General features: G+C 36.0%; 1 protein-coding gene across 2 annotated transcripts in view; it reads right to left on the bottom strand.

Annotated features, from left to right (window-relative positions):
* The window catches only part of Zfand3 (zinc finger AN1-type containing 3), a 339,956-nt gene that overhangs the window by 230,634 nt on the left and 93,950 nt on the right, over positions 1 to 15,372 (bottom strand). The window lies entirely within an intron of this gene.

The raw sequence follows: 15,372 nt of genomic DNA, 5'->3' as shown, positions 1-15,372 counted from the left end.
GGGAAGGGGGAGGGGGGAGGGGGAGAGAGAGAGAGAAAGTTCTGATACTCCTAAGCCAATCTACCTCATGGAACTTGCCACTTCTCACAAACATGCTTCCTAAACTATCAAGAGAAAAAGACAAAAAGCTGTATGTTGGCAGGAAACAGATCCATAACAAACTACAGTAGGTGCCTTAAAATGGTGAGTATGCAACTTTGTTACCTTTTAGAAGAATATAGCAGAGATGTTCCTGACAAGACTGTACTCAACTGGCTAAGTTACCCACTGCAATTGAGGACACCAGGAACACACTGACAAAGTCACAGTTTGACAAATGATCTCTCAGTAGCAAAAGTACTTTCCAGTTGTCTTTTGTTCCTAGACACGTGCATACCCTATAATTATGACTGTTCTACTTGTAACTATATGATCAGTTATGATCTAAATCAGTAACTATAAAAAGAAAACATTGTTTCTATGAAGTCCATGTTGATTACTTTGAAGAAATTTAAAACATGTTGGGAGGAGGAAGGGACAAAGGGGGGGGGGAGAGGAAGGGGAAAAGGGATACAGAGAAGAGTGTAGAGGGGACATGGAGTGAGGGCTCCAGTCTAGAAAGTCTGATTTCAGGGCCCATGTTCCTACTGTGGTCAGCCCATCACAGATGATGTATTATTTGCATGATTTAGACAGAAATAAACATATGGCCCTCAAAGCAGCTGACGTGTAAAGTAGGAGTCTAAGGTCTTGCTTTTAAAAAGGCTTAACATGTATATGTATGTTTTAAATTTAAAGATTCCACATTATTTTGAAAGTTCTATATTGACCAATTCTTTTTCCTTACCTATCCATCCTTCTCACCAATTGCAACAGACAACTTTTGGGATACATTTGCCCTGTACTGAGATAAGCCAGTCACAAATCACAATGATTGTAAAATTAGCTTAACATTAACTGATATTAACACACCATATCAATGAAAGGTATTTATAGGTTTAGATGTAACATTCTCATGGATACAAACTGACAACACAATGTTAAATGAAATAAATCACACACAGCTCAAATATCACATGGTTTCTCTTATATGAGAAACACAACAGATTTAAATAAAGAACAAGATAAAAGATAAATAAGAAATATAGAAAAGTTCAAATACTTTCCCAAATTACATATTCTATTTTAAAAATACTCCTATATAAACTAATTTGCTTCATTTATATTTATAGCTTATCTTACTTCATTGAAAAAGTTTATATTACCTGTTTCTTTTTGTAAGAATGGGTTTGGTTTATGTCTTGTACTAAGTAACTAATTTGAAAATAACACAACAGTGTAATAACATTACCTTATTTGGTTTTGAAAATTTTATTTTTTAATTAAGTAGAAAACAGAGTAAAAAGATATAATACCTTGAGATTATACTCATGATTAGTCACCACCATAGTATGAATAATTTCAGAAATGCAGAGGAAAAAAGACCAGGCAACTTTATCAAAGCTTTTAAAACCTGCAAAAGCAAATGAAGTTCTTATCATAGGATAAACGAAAAAGAAAGAAAGAAAACAGAAAAATCTGGTTTGGAGGAGAAATGGGTGATACATGAGATTATTCACAATTAGGTACATTTTTCCTCAAAGAGGATTTATTAATTTCTCTTACCATTTTTCTGAGTGCTACCTTGCAATCCACCATTTTGCTGAATACTCGCCTTCATTTCATAATCAAAAGCAACTTCTAAAACCAAATCTATCTTCACATTCTTACATACTGTCACAATATATTCAGAAGTGAATGCCTCTCTAAAACCACAAGTACAAACAAGTCAAGATGACTGAGGTATATTTACTCAACCATAGAAATCTAAGAGCCAGAGAGATAGCTCAGAGGACTAAAAGCCTGCTTAGGCAAATGCAGGCACCAGGGTTCAATCCCTGGTACTGCATGCCATGCTGGCCCTTCCCCAGGGGCACAGTGAACCAGGGACTGTGTCAGGTGTGGTGGCACATGCCTGTAATTGCTGCACTGGGGAGACTGAAAACAGGAGGATCACTACATGTCCAAGCTGCATAGTGACACCCTGTACCAAATACATAAAAATTTAAAAAGAGCACAGAAACCTAAAGGAGACAATGCAAAATATCTTTTCAAGTATATGATTTATAAAGTTCTTTTTTTAAGTGTTTTATGCAATCTTTAATGCAATAATTATTCCAAGCAATAAATACTGAAACAATTAGGTAAAGGTTACTGAAGAATAAGATATCATATTGTGTCAAAGATTTATCCCACACAGTACTTAGCAAATCTAAAAAGTTATACCTTTAGATTGTGGCACTGAATACATTAGTCAAGTTATTAAACCTTTCTACACAAGTAAAGGGAAAACCTGACTATGTTTATCCGGATGCAATCAACATTTTAAACTAAAATACAGCACTGGCATTTTTATGATTCCATGTTTTAATTCATTTTTCACTTAATCACTGGAGCATATAAAATTGTAAACCTCATCTTAACCCAACTCTTACCAAAAACATTTAACTTAAAACATGAGAAAGCAATGCGGCAAACCTAAAACATAATAATAAGTGACCTATATTCCTTGAAATTTCACTGGTAGAACAAACAACAAGAGTCAGGAAACTAGGGTAAGTTGAAGAGACTTGACAGCCAAATGCAATCCATGTATCATTTCTGATCTTGGGTTAGAAATAGGCAGAAGGATTAATATGATTTTTTTGAAACCACCAGGTAAAATTCAGTATAGCCTAAAAAAAGTTAACATGAAATTATTGCTTTTCTATGTGAGACACTGTGGTTATATGTACGAGAAAATTTCCATTCTTAGGAAATTCAACGCTGAAATAATTTCATAGAAAAAAAGTAAGACAATATGGACAACAAATGTTTCTAAAAAGGTTAAATTCATTTCACAAGAGAAAGTATGTATGGCAAAAGTTAACCAGTGAATCTAGGTATGTAATATCCAGAAGTTCATTATATTAATTCATCTCATCCTTTCTGTGGTGTTGACATTTTTCAAATAAAAAGTTGGAGAAAGATGCATATACAAAAGTTTGTACATGAATATTTGTTATGCATAAAAGTACAAAACTAGAAACAATCTAAATGTCCATCAACTGACAGAAAAATGAAATGTATTATCCACAGTATAGTTTCTATCTGTAATAAAAAGAAATAAAAAGGAACATGCTACAGGTACATGCTACATACAACATGAATGGACCTCAAAAACACTATGTTCAGTAAAAGAAGCCAGTCACAAGAAATTATGTCACATTATTGCTCCACTTACTTGCAAGATCTATATAAACAAAATATACCCATGGTCACCCAGTGTCTCAGTTCCTTTTCACTCACTACTGGGACAAAATACCTAACATCCACAATTAAGGAAGGAAAGTTTATTGAGCTCACATTTAGTAGAGGTTTCAGTCCATACTCAGCTGGCTCCCAGACAGGGTGGTACATGGCAGAGCATAGCAATTCGTGGCAGCAGCAAACAGCAAACAGCAAAGAGCAAAGGGAGGGGCAGCAGCTGTGGCAGCTAACAAGCTCTCTCCCCTCCTTATATTTGTATGCAGACTATCCAGCAGGTGTAGTATTCATACCCATAATCCCAGCATTGGATCGAGAATTAATCATAAACTCTTGAAGCTGCTACATAACAGCATGAGGCTTTGGGGAGACAACTAGACACAAACCATAACACTCAGGAATAGGAGCAGGCTATGCCTGCCAACAAGCCTGAGAACACTTTTCCTGTGATGAAAGTTTTTAAAATTGAATTATCACCATATATCTCTATAAATTTACCAAATTTCAATCAACTAAACTGTTACAATGGATGAGTTTTATGGTACATAAATCAGAATGCAATAAAGCTGATAACAAAAAATTCAGGACAAGAGTCATCTATCCATGACCTAAAAAACAATGATAATTTTGTGAAGAAATAATTATCTGCTCGTACAAACTGGAAACAGGGAGCCAGACATCAGGCATACCTATAAAATTAAAGTAAGTTCTATTTCTACAAAAATAGGTAAAATTTAAACAGTCAATAAAATTTGGCTTTAAAAGAAAGCCAGGGGAGATGGCTCAGTAGAATAAGCGCTTCCCTGGCAAGTGCAAGTGCCCGAGTTCAATCCCCAGTTGCGCCATAAATAAACAAACAAACTGTAATTCCTAACTTTTAAATTCCCAAATTAAGGCTCTCACATGATATATAAATTTTCTAATCAAAAGTCTCTAACTTGAACAAAATCCAATTAAATAATTGACAAAAAGGCACTTCTTTCCTGAGAAGATTTACATGGTATGATCCACAAACTACATTGAACATTTAAAATTTTTATTTTATTACAGCAAAAGACCATTAATTATCACTAATTACCTTCAAAATACTCCTCCTCTCCTAACTAAAATACACTTATCCCATCATTCATGTCTCATTTTTGTTTTTGTTATTTTGGAGACAGGATCTTGCTAAATTGTCCATCCTGGGCTTTTACTCAGCTCCCCAGGTGCAGAGGTTGTGTGTGCCACCATGCCCAGCACTTGTCACTTGTTGAAACAGTTTTCAAGTTGTCTCTAATGTACAGTTAGTTGCATCAGTGCCTTGAATGATTCAAAATAATTACTTTTCATGGAGAAACACTGTAATGTTTTCACTGGCCTACAACATTTTTTATCACATCTTGTAAAGATACAAAAGAGAACTTCTACAACTATTTGGACAAGAAAAGGAATACGTAGGTTCAAAGCAAAGCAGAGTATCATGAAGTTTTACTGTAACACATTTTTAATTCAAACATCATCACTCCTTGGGTAAAAAGTACATGAAAGGGGCTGAGGAGATGGCTCATTTGAATAAGCGCTTCCCTGGCAAGCGCAAAGGCCTGAGTTCAATCCCTGGTTCTGCCCAAAAAAAGTACCTGAAAAATATCTAATATCAGCAAAATGCAAATAAAAACATAACAAAGTATATATCACATCTAATGATAGTCTATAATGAAAAAGAACCTAAACAGAAAACAGTCAACCAGGATGTAAAGAAATCAGAACGCTTATAGAGTTGGTGGGATGTGAAATGAATGGTGCAGTCACTATAGAAAATAGTTTGGCAGTTCCTCAAAAAGTTAAACATTAAACACATGGCCCAATAATTCCACTCCTAGGTATACAACCACAAAGAATGGAAAGTGTTCTAACAAAAGCTTGTACATGAATGTTTCTGGTAGCACTACTCATACATACAGTCTGAACATGTGGAAAAAATCCAAATGTCCATTAACTGATGAGTGAATTAATAAATATGGTATAACTATAGAGTATTATTTAGACATAAAAAACATAATGTAGGGCTGGGGAGATAGCTCAGTACAATAAGCACTTGCCTGGCAAACGCAGAGTGCTGAGTTCAATCCCTGGTACCAGGAAAAAAAAAAAAATCATGTAGTAAAGATACATACTACAACACAGATGAACCTTGAAAGCATTACACAAAGTGAAAATAGTCACGGGTATCAAATACACAGAATAAATATAATAAATAAGACAAAAGGTGGATCAGTAGCTCCAAGTAGATAAGGAAAGGGACAAATAGTAACTGCTGAAAAGGAATTGGTATTCTTTATGAGTTAATGAAAATGCTATGGGAACTAGACAGTGGTAATGATTGCAGAAAACTGTGATTCTACTAAACATTGAATAGTTTATTTTAAAATAGTTAAAGGGGGCCGGCAAGATAGCTCAGCAGACTAAGTGCCTGCTTAGGCAAGCGCAGGGACCAGGGTTCAATCCCTGGAACCACATGCCGCACCACCCACCAAGTCCAGACGTGGTGGCACAAACCTGTAATCTCCTGAATACAGGAGAATCACTATGAGTTCAAGCTACATAGTGAGACCCTGTACAAAACACATGGGGGGGGGGGGTTGTTCATATTTATTATACAGTCATATTCCACCATATCTTGCTTAGATTTTCTTCATGGTCCAAATGAGCAGTCACATTCAAAAAACTGCCACTAGGACATAAGGAAAAGCTCTAAATCAAACACAACAGTTACGTTCAGTCCAAGCAGCACTGAATTCTAAGTACTGAAGCACAGGATTTCTATCTGGTTTTAACAAGTATCTCTTTTTTCTTTTTTTCTTTTTGTGGTAACAGGGATCAAACTCAGGACCTTGTGCTTGTCAGGCAAGCACTTTTAGTCGACTGAGCTATCTCCCCAGTCCCTCTATCTGGTTATAATGGTCAGATCCTTTGCCATATCCGTATTTCAGAGGACATGACTCTAGCCAAAATACACTTGAGTCTTTCTGTTAATTCATGATACTCAGCATATCAAATGTATCTACATTACCTTTCAGGAATCTTTTATGGATTAATGCCAGCTGCCCCTGTATGGCTATATCATACAGGATATAAAGATATACATATTACAAACCTTACACATCTACCATGGTACTTGACAGCATAGCCTCAAAAAAGAAAAAGTTTTCCAATGAACAAACAGATCTAATAAATATTTACATATTCCCACATTTTTGTGCCAGACACTGTGCTAGGGTCTATGGACACAAGCCCAAAGTAAAACATACTCTCATAACACTCACCATCAGCAGGAATATCAGTTATTAAACAGGCCACCATGGAAATATCTGTCCCTTTTCAACATTTTCCTTATTTAACTTGTAGATGTGGATGTTCTGCTTCATCCTTCCCTGGGGCATTTTAAGATTCTCATTTTGTCATATCAATCCCTTTAAATTTCAGTTTTCATCTTACACAGGAAAAATGTACATCCAAGTAACCTCTGTTACTATTTCAAAGCAATTGGAAAATCCCAGAATCCACATTTCCATTGGGCTGAGACTTTCCAATATGCCTAATAATGATACTTTATGACCTAGAAGTTCCAATGAATTGGTAGTAAGAAAACATTGATCTGCTTCAGTGGCACTGTAATTGGAACGGTGATTAAATGTATCATGTTAAATTTACCCTGGGCCTTTTCCAGTGTGGAAAATATAAAATGAGCTATCAGCAGCACCAGCAGAGTCTAAACTACTTTTTCCTTCTAAAATGGTACTTCTCCTGCATGTCAGAGGTGATATGTTTGAGCTTCCCCATTAATAATTAGGTGGCATAACATGACAAACTGTGTACATCCATATAGGCTTCCACAGAATGTATACTGGCCCACTGGGTTTACTACATTGAGCACCTTGGGACAACCTTATGTATGTCAGAGAAGTGCATTTGCACCACTATAGTTAATGGTCTGTCAGCATTTCCATTATAAAGCAATTTTCAAAGGTTTATTGCTCTGCTGAAGAATTTGCTCTGAGCTGAAATTTGGCATTCCAGAAAAGCAAAAACTATGGCCGGTAGTTGTTTATTCCCTTCCAACTAGGCCAAATACTTTGTTCTTTTAACGTTAATCTGGCCCTTTATTCCAGAATTTCCTCATATAGCCCTATGGGAAAGTCCATAAAATAAACACTTCACACCTCACAAAGGGACTATTGTTTGGTAACAACAGCTAGCAATTTGCAAGGTATACATCACAGATTCTAATTGAGTTATAGAAAATAATTGTTAAAAAGCAGTCTATTTTGATGAATTCCAACTTTTTAATAGTTTTTCATCAATTCCAGACCTAGTTATGATTAATTCATGCTATTAGAATATTCCAGCTGAGCATGTGATACAAGCCTGTAATCCCTCCCACACTCCCAGGGCAAAACAGCCTAGGGTGGGAGGATCTGGGCCAGCCTAGGCTACATAATGAGAACCTGCCTCAAATCAATTAATGGAATGGGAATGGAACATGAACAAGAACAGAACAGTCCATCATTGACAATTCTCAATTGCAAAACTTTATATCCTACACATGGACCACAGTTATTATTAGTAACTCATCTCAATTTCACCTTACCATACTAATTGAAGGTACGGAAAAGCTAGCTATCAAGAAAAGATAATAATATATATACCTGGGTGAAAATCTGAAAATAATTGAGAAAATTTAGAAAGTGGGTGATCAGATCCTAAATAACAAACTTCACAGGAAATAATTGTGAAATCTAGATCAGTACATTAGTGTTACACTAAGTTTTAATCTTTGGAAACTGTTTACTAATATGATAGCTTATGAGAATATTTCATGCTTCAAACACAAAAATCAAATATTCAATATTTTAATTTCATGTTATTGAACTTAAAAATATTTACACTTAAAATTACAGCGTTTCAATGCAGCCAATTCTGATACAGCTCTATTCAATCAGTAACTAGTCTATAACCTAACAGTTCTGCAAGCTTAAAACTTCCCATTATGCAAATAAAGACCTACTAAAACTCTGGAAGCAGGGCCCATTGACTTAACACTCAGCAGGCTGAGGTAGAAGGACCACTGAGCATTCTAGGTCAGCCCAGGCTACAAAATGAATTCAAGGCCAGCCTGAACTGCATAGGAAAACCCGGTTTCAAAAAGATCAAAAACAAAATGAACAAAAAATCCCCATTAGAGACTGATCAAAGTAATTTTTTAAAACCAAACATTCTTAGAATCATGAAAAATTCAACCTAATTTGTCTCACATATAGCTTGATATGCTTTGCCAATTTCCCAAACTCTGCACTATTGTAAAATAATTTAAACCATTTATAAACCTACTTCCACACAAAATAATATAAAAGCATATGAAATGTTAATTAGGATCTTTTTCAAGATCACAGCTACTAGAAAAAAAGACAAAGATGCACTAGAGAAGGAGTAAAAAGGTCTAATAAAGATCTTCATCTTTGGCAGGCATTATTCCTGTCCAAATTTACAAACATAAAAGCTAAAATTAAAAACAGATTTATCAGAGAATACTCAACAAACAACACACAAGATTAACCATTAATTGCCACAAGTATGGTAAATCATTGGTCTGATGTATATAATCAGAAATCCAAGTAAAGAATTAAATTACTTTTGTCTTTCACAATTATATTAAAGGCCTCAACTAGCAGGTTCTTCTATAGCTAAACTGAAGACCTACAAATCTTTTGGGCTTTTATGACAGAAACCTCAAGTAAACCTGAACTGGTATTTCACATGCATGTAACAGAGATGCAGGTAACTCAGCAAATGGCAGTGTGCATCAAACCTGCACTCAGCCTCACTACTTTTATTCCAAAGGGTGAAGCTTCTCTAAAAAGGCTTAACTGAAACCCACTAGTAGTTACTGTTAGAAAGACAAGCAACCTTGTTAATGATTTAAAATAACAGCAAAAGGTTCTACCAGGTAGATTTTATGACAACTTTTAATCTCTGACCTTTCTGTCATTTAAATCTCCCTTATTTCCTCAGGAAGTCCTTTTCTTTAATATGCTAGTAATAGAAAAATGCAATTGAAGCTGTTAATGATGTTTTTATGGGAAGACCCTGATCACGTGAAAGGATCAAAATGGACTGCAGAAAGTGGAGCAGCTCCCTAAAATCACAGTAGTCTAATTTTTCAATAAAATTTCTTATAAAAAATGTATTACATGTTTTGTTGTTCGGGGGTTTTTCTGTTTGTTTTGTATTTTAGGAAAGGGTCTACAGGGTGTTCAGGGTCTCCCTACTAGATCAGACTCATAGTGATCTACCTGTTTACAGCTTCCGAAGAGCTGGGATTACAGGCATGTGCCCCCACACCCAGTCTCAACTGCCATTTCACTGTGCCCCAGGGGCGGGGCCCGCATAGCAGTCAGAGGGATTGAACCTCTGGCCCTGCACCTGCTTGCAGTGCTTTAATCTGCTAAGCTATTTGCTAGCCCTTGTTTTACGTTTAAAAATTCAGTAAGTACAAAAGGTTATTAATGAAAAGTACGGAGACAGCAAAATAGCTCAGCACACTAAGCATGTGCTTAGTCAAGCACAGAGAACGTGGTTCATCATCGGCCCAACATGCCTAACCAGCCCCACCCCAAGGCATTGTGGCACATGTCTGCAATCCCAGCACAGGAGAGGCTACAAACAGGATGATCAGTATGAGTCCGAGCTATATAGTGAAACCCTGTACCAAATACATACACTGAAGAGAGAAGAGAGCCTCCTCCCTACCCTTGCTTGTGAGACAACCTGATACACCATTAGAAGTAACCACCAGAACAGGTCCTTAATTTCAGAATCTGGTCCTTCAGTATCTAAATCCTTCTGAGACACTTCCTATTTTGCATTCCAACACACCCTCATAAATCCCCCTACATGCTCTATTTTTCTCTTTACCACTGATTACCAATTAGCTCATATATATTTTTCACTGTTAATTTTATTCTTTTCCCATCTTTATCTTCAAGTAGAATTAAAACCCCATGAAGAACTCTTCACTGCTATATTCCCACAGCATGGAATACTGCCTGGAACATAATAAATCCTAGGCAAGTATTTGTTGAGTGAAATCATCATTACAAATGCTAAACCAAGGCCCAGTGATAGCTCAGTTGAATAAGTGCTTGCCTGGCAAGTGCAAGGGCCTGAGTTCAATCCCCTGCTCCACAAAAAAAAAAAAAAAGCTAAACATACAGAACAGGAAAAAATTTTACCAGCCACTTCCAGAACAAAAGACCTAGAATAACATTAAGAACTCAAAAAATTAGACCCTAAAAACAAAATAAAAAAAATAGGCAATTAAAATTAATAAACACTTCTCAAAAGAAGTAAAAAGTCATTACACAGATACTGCAAAAAATGTTCAGCACCTTTGGGCATTAGACAAATGCAAATCAAAACAAGTGTAAGATTTTGTCTTTAAGAATCACTAAGAGGGGGCCTGGCCTTAGCTCAGTTGTTTAAGTGGCTGCTTCCACAAAGCTGTCAGCCTCAGGTTGCTGTAGTTCGATCCCCACAACACACCAGCCAGACAAACCACCCCTTAGGGCATTTAGAGCAAAAAATAAAAAATAAAAAATAAAAATAAAATAAAAAAAATAAAAAGAATCACTAAGAATTCAAAATCAACAAATGATGGCTAGGCAGGGTGGGGTCCACAAACACCTTTACATTTTTAGTGGGAGTGTAAACTAGTGTCAACTACCATGGAAATTTGTATGGAGATCCCTCAAAACACTAAAACTGGAAATTCCATTTGACACAGATATGCCTCCTTCCAGGTGTATTTTCCTAGTTAAAGATGACATATTACAAAGATATACTCACAACTTATAGCAAAACAATTCCTAAATCTTTGAAGCAGTCTATATCTCTATGAATAAAGAAAATGTATATACGTACAATCAAGGACTGTTTGGCCATAAAGGTACACTTGAGACCTTTGTAGGAAAATACGGACACCCTGAACTATAACACCAAGTGAAATAAATAATCCACAGAAAGTTAAATATGTCATGTTTTCTCTTGTATGAAAAACCCAAAGTTTAAATAATCTAAGGAGCAAAATAAAAAGCAAATGACAATAAGTGAAAAGATACTTTGCAAAGATGGAAGAGATCTAGGTATGAAAGGACAAGAAAGGGGGAAAGGAAAGGAAAATAGAACTGAGTTGCCATATATTTCTATATACCAATTTCCAAATCTCCACTAGAATGCATTTATTACCAGTATGTTTCGCAAATATGAATAAAAAATGCTAGTAATGCAACTAAGTTATCTACAAAACTACAAATTATAAGTGCCTTTTCAAAACAAAAGAGGAAAAATACTATAGAAATAGTATAACTAGGAAGCTAAATCTATTTAAAAGCAACTAACATTGCAACCATCTACTATTAACCATTATTTTATATTATAAATTTTACACTGAAGGACCAGCCAAATAGCTCAGTGAATTAAAGTGCCTGCAAGAAGGCCCAGGGGCTGAGGCCTTGCCGGCCTACCCCTGGGGTGCACTGAGATGGCAACAGAGACTGGGCATGGTGGCATGCACCTGTAATCCCAGCTCTTTGGGAGGCTGTAAACAGGCAGATCACTATGAGTCCAATCTAGTAGTGAGACCCTGAACGCCCTGTAGATCCTTCCCTAAAAAATATAAATTAATTAATTAATTACACACTGAATTTCCACACAAAAGGAAGTCTGCTCAAATGCCACTTGTAAGATTACTTTCCCTCAGGATTTTCTTGAAAACGAAATGTTTTCTACAAGTCTAGGGGGCCAGGGAGATGGCTCAGTAGACTAAGTGCTTCCCTGGCAAACTCAAATGCCTGAGTTCAATTCCTGGTTCCACAAAAAAAATTGCAAACTGTATGAAAAAAGGGGGGGGTAGTAAAACCTTAAATGACAATGTGTAGCCTCAAAAGTACTAAAAAAGTACTGGGCATTATTGCACAAGCCTATAATTGTAGCTACTCTGGAGGCAGAGGCAGGGAGCTCAGTTCAAGCCAGCCTGGGTAACTTATCCTAACTCAAAATTTAGATAAATTAAAAGACTAGAGACTAGGAATGTGGCAACAGAGCACTTACTAAGCATGAAAGAGCCCTGAGATCACCTCCAGTACTGTACCCACCTTTCCCTCTAAAAAAGGAAAAAAGAACTTAAAAGGTTACTGTGTTTTCTGATGTCTAATGACATGAAGCTGTTTTCCATTTGCCTTATTAATCATATGGATGTCCATAATTTGGAAGTGCAAGTTCAAGTGGGGTTTTTTGTCTACTTTAGAGAGAGATGTCAGTCTTAAACTGACATATAAGAATTCTTTGTATTTTACATAAATATAAAAATATATTTTTATATAAGTATAAAATTCTTTATATACTTTACACATACCCATCCACTGCATTGTGTGTATATGTAATGAATTGCAGCTATTTTCTCGTCAAATCTGTTTTACCTTTTTATTCTCTTAGTAGTTTCTTTTTCCCACAGGTCTATGGATCAAACTCAGGACCTTACACATGCTAGACAAGTGCTCTACCACCGACCTTTCTTCCTTAGCTGTTAGCTTTTGTTAAACAGAATATCTTAATTTTAATGAAATATAGTTTATCATTATTTTATATCAGGGCTGGCGAGATAGCTCAGTGGTCTAAAGCACCTGCTTAGGCAAGCATGCAGGGACCTTGGTTCAATCCCCAGCACCACATGCCATGCCAGCCCAGCCCCCAGGGTGGGCTGAGCTGACCATAAAAAAAAAAACAGAAAAGAAAAAAGAAATAAATAAAGGAAACATTAAAAATTATATTTTTTATATCACCAGTGGTTTTTTTTTTCTTTTGCTTTTTAATGTATTTTGTACAGGGTCTACATGGTCTAACTACAACAATGTAGCTCAGATTCCTAGTGATTATCCTGTTTTCAGCCTCCCAAGTGCTGGGAATTACAGACGTGCGCCACCACACCCAGTCTCAGTCACCAGAGATCACCCGGCCACTGTGCTCTGCTAAGTAGGCACTTTATTGCGAAGAGCTACCTGGCCAGCCCTCACCAGTGTTCTTTTATTCAGGCAAGTTTCATTCTATTTTGTTTATTTTTCTTTTGCTTTTCCACTGGAAATCATTGTGAAGTGCTAACATTGTACCATGTACTATTCAAAATAGAGAAATCACAGAATTACAAATAGATTATACTTGAAATATGCAATGATAATGGAAATACTTAGTGTTAAGACAAAGGCTAAAAGTAGATCAGAACACTGAGGCTGAAAACAGTAGGGTCACTACAAGTCCAAGCTGTACAGTGAGACTCTATATAAAATAAAATAAATCACAAAACCCACTATAAATACAATTCAAATTCAAATGTACAGCAAAATTGGCCAGATGAACAAGTTTTTGACCATTAATTCATGCCACCTCAGAAAAATAAAAACTACCAACACTATAAGATCCCATTCTAACCTTACAAAATAACTGGCTATTAGACTGATGATACCAAGTTAACATCATATTTAACAGTGCACTACTGGGTTGTTGTCCCTCAGTGCTGGGACAAAAAAACAAGCAGATTCACTATCACTATACCTAGAAAGCAAGCAAAAAAGCAAAATAAAGAACTGTGCAAAGTACAAATGAAGAAGTAAGCCTGTCATTATTTATATATTACATGCCCAGACACATAAAACATGCAAAGGAATCTATAGCCTATCAACATTTGGAAATGAATTTAGTAAAGTCACTGACCATAAGAGACAAAAATTAATTTTATTTCAACATTCAAAGCCACAATATTTTTTTAAAAAAGAAATTTAAATCACACTCTTTGTAACACAGCACCAAAAGACATTAAAGTACCAGTAAAGAGTACCTAAAAGATACAGAGGGCTGCTAAATTGAAAATTATAAAATACTGTCAAGAGAAATTAAAGACTTATAAAAATAGAATAATATACTCTATCCTTATGGTTGGAAGATTCAATATTATAACATGACAGTTCTCCCAAAGTTAATCTATAGTTAACAGAATTTCAATCAAAACCCTAGCAGTTTCATTTTAATTGAAATTGACAAGCTGACTCTAAAATTTATATAAAAATACAAAGTGGAAATTAGCCAAAACAAATAATAAAACTACAAGATCTAAACTGTCAAACATCAAGATTATGCTAAAAGTTACAGCTACAGTGTCAGTGATGCAGAAATGGGCAAACCAACCAATGGAACACAATAAAGAGCTTAGAAACAGACCCACACATTACTTGATCACCTGATTAAAGAGAAATACCACCACATCAAATCATTTTAGGGAGGACTATGTTTTTGATAAATACTATTATAATAGACCAATCTGCTATCTGTATGAAAAAAATTACTTAACATCACATGTAAATGCATAAACAGACAAGTGTAAAGTTGAAAACAATAAAACTACAAGAATGAGACACAGGACAGTGATATAGTTCAGCGGACTGTTTGCATAGGTAAGCGCATGGTCCAGGATTCAATCCCAGGTACCACATGCTGCGCCAGCCCTACCCCCACGCGGACTGAGCAGGCGTGGTGTGATGGTGCATGCCTCTAATTCCAGCACTGGAGAGGCTGAAAACAGGAGGATCACTACAAATCCCAGATGTTTAACAAGACCCTGTACTAAACACATTTGGGGGGAAAAAAAAAAAAGAATGAAACAGCATATCTCTGTAACACTGAAAAAGGCAACAAAACTTGCCTGAATAAAAGAACACTGGTGACATAAAACATTGATAAGCTATATTTCATTAAAATTAAGATGTTCTGCTTTTTTCCTCCCGGGCTGTCTGAGGCTCCGTTGCCATCATGAATGACACAGTAACTATCCGAACCCAGAAATTCATGACCAACCGGCTTCTTCAAAGGAAACAAATGGTCATTGATGTCCTTCACCCTGGGAAAGCAACAGTACCTAAGACAGAAATTCGGGAAAAACTCGCCAAGATGTACAAGACCACA

The sequence above is a fragment of the Octodon degus genome, unplaced genomic scaffold (assembly GCF_000260255.1).
Source record: "Octodon degus isolate 3935 unplaced genomic scaffold, OctDeg1.0 scaffold00005, whole genome shotgun sequence".
NCBI classification, from domain to species: Eukaryota; Metazoa; Chordata; class Mammalia; order Rodentia; family Octodontidae; genus Octodon; species Octodon degus.
This window is presented reverse-complemented; position numbering and strand designations above follow the sequence as displayed.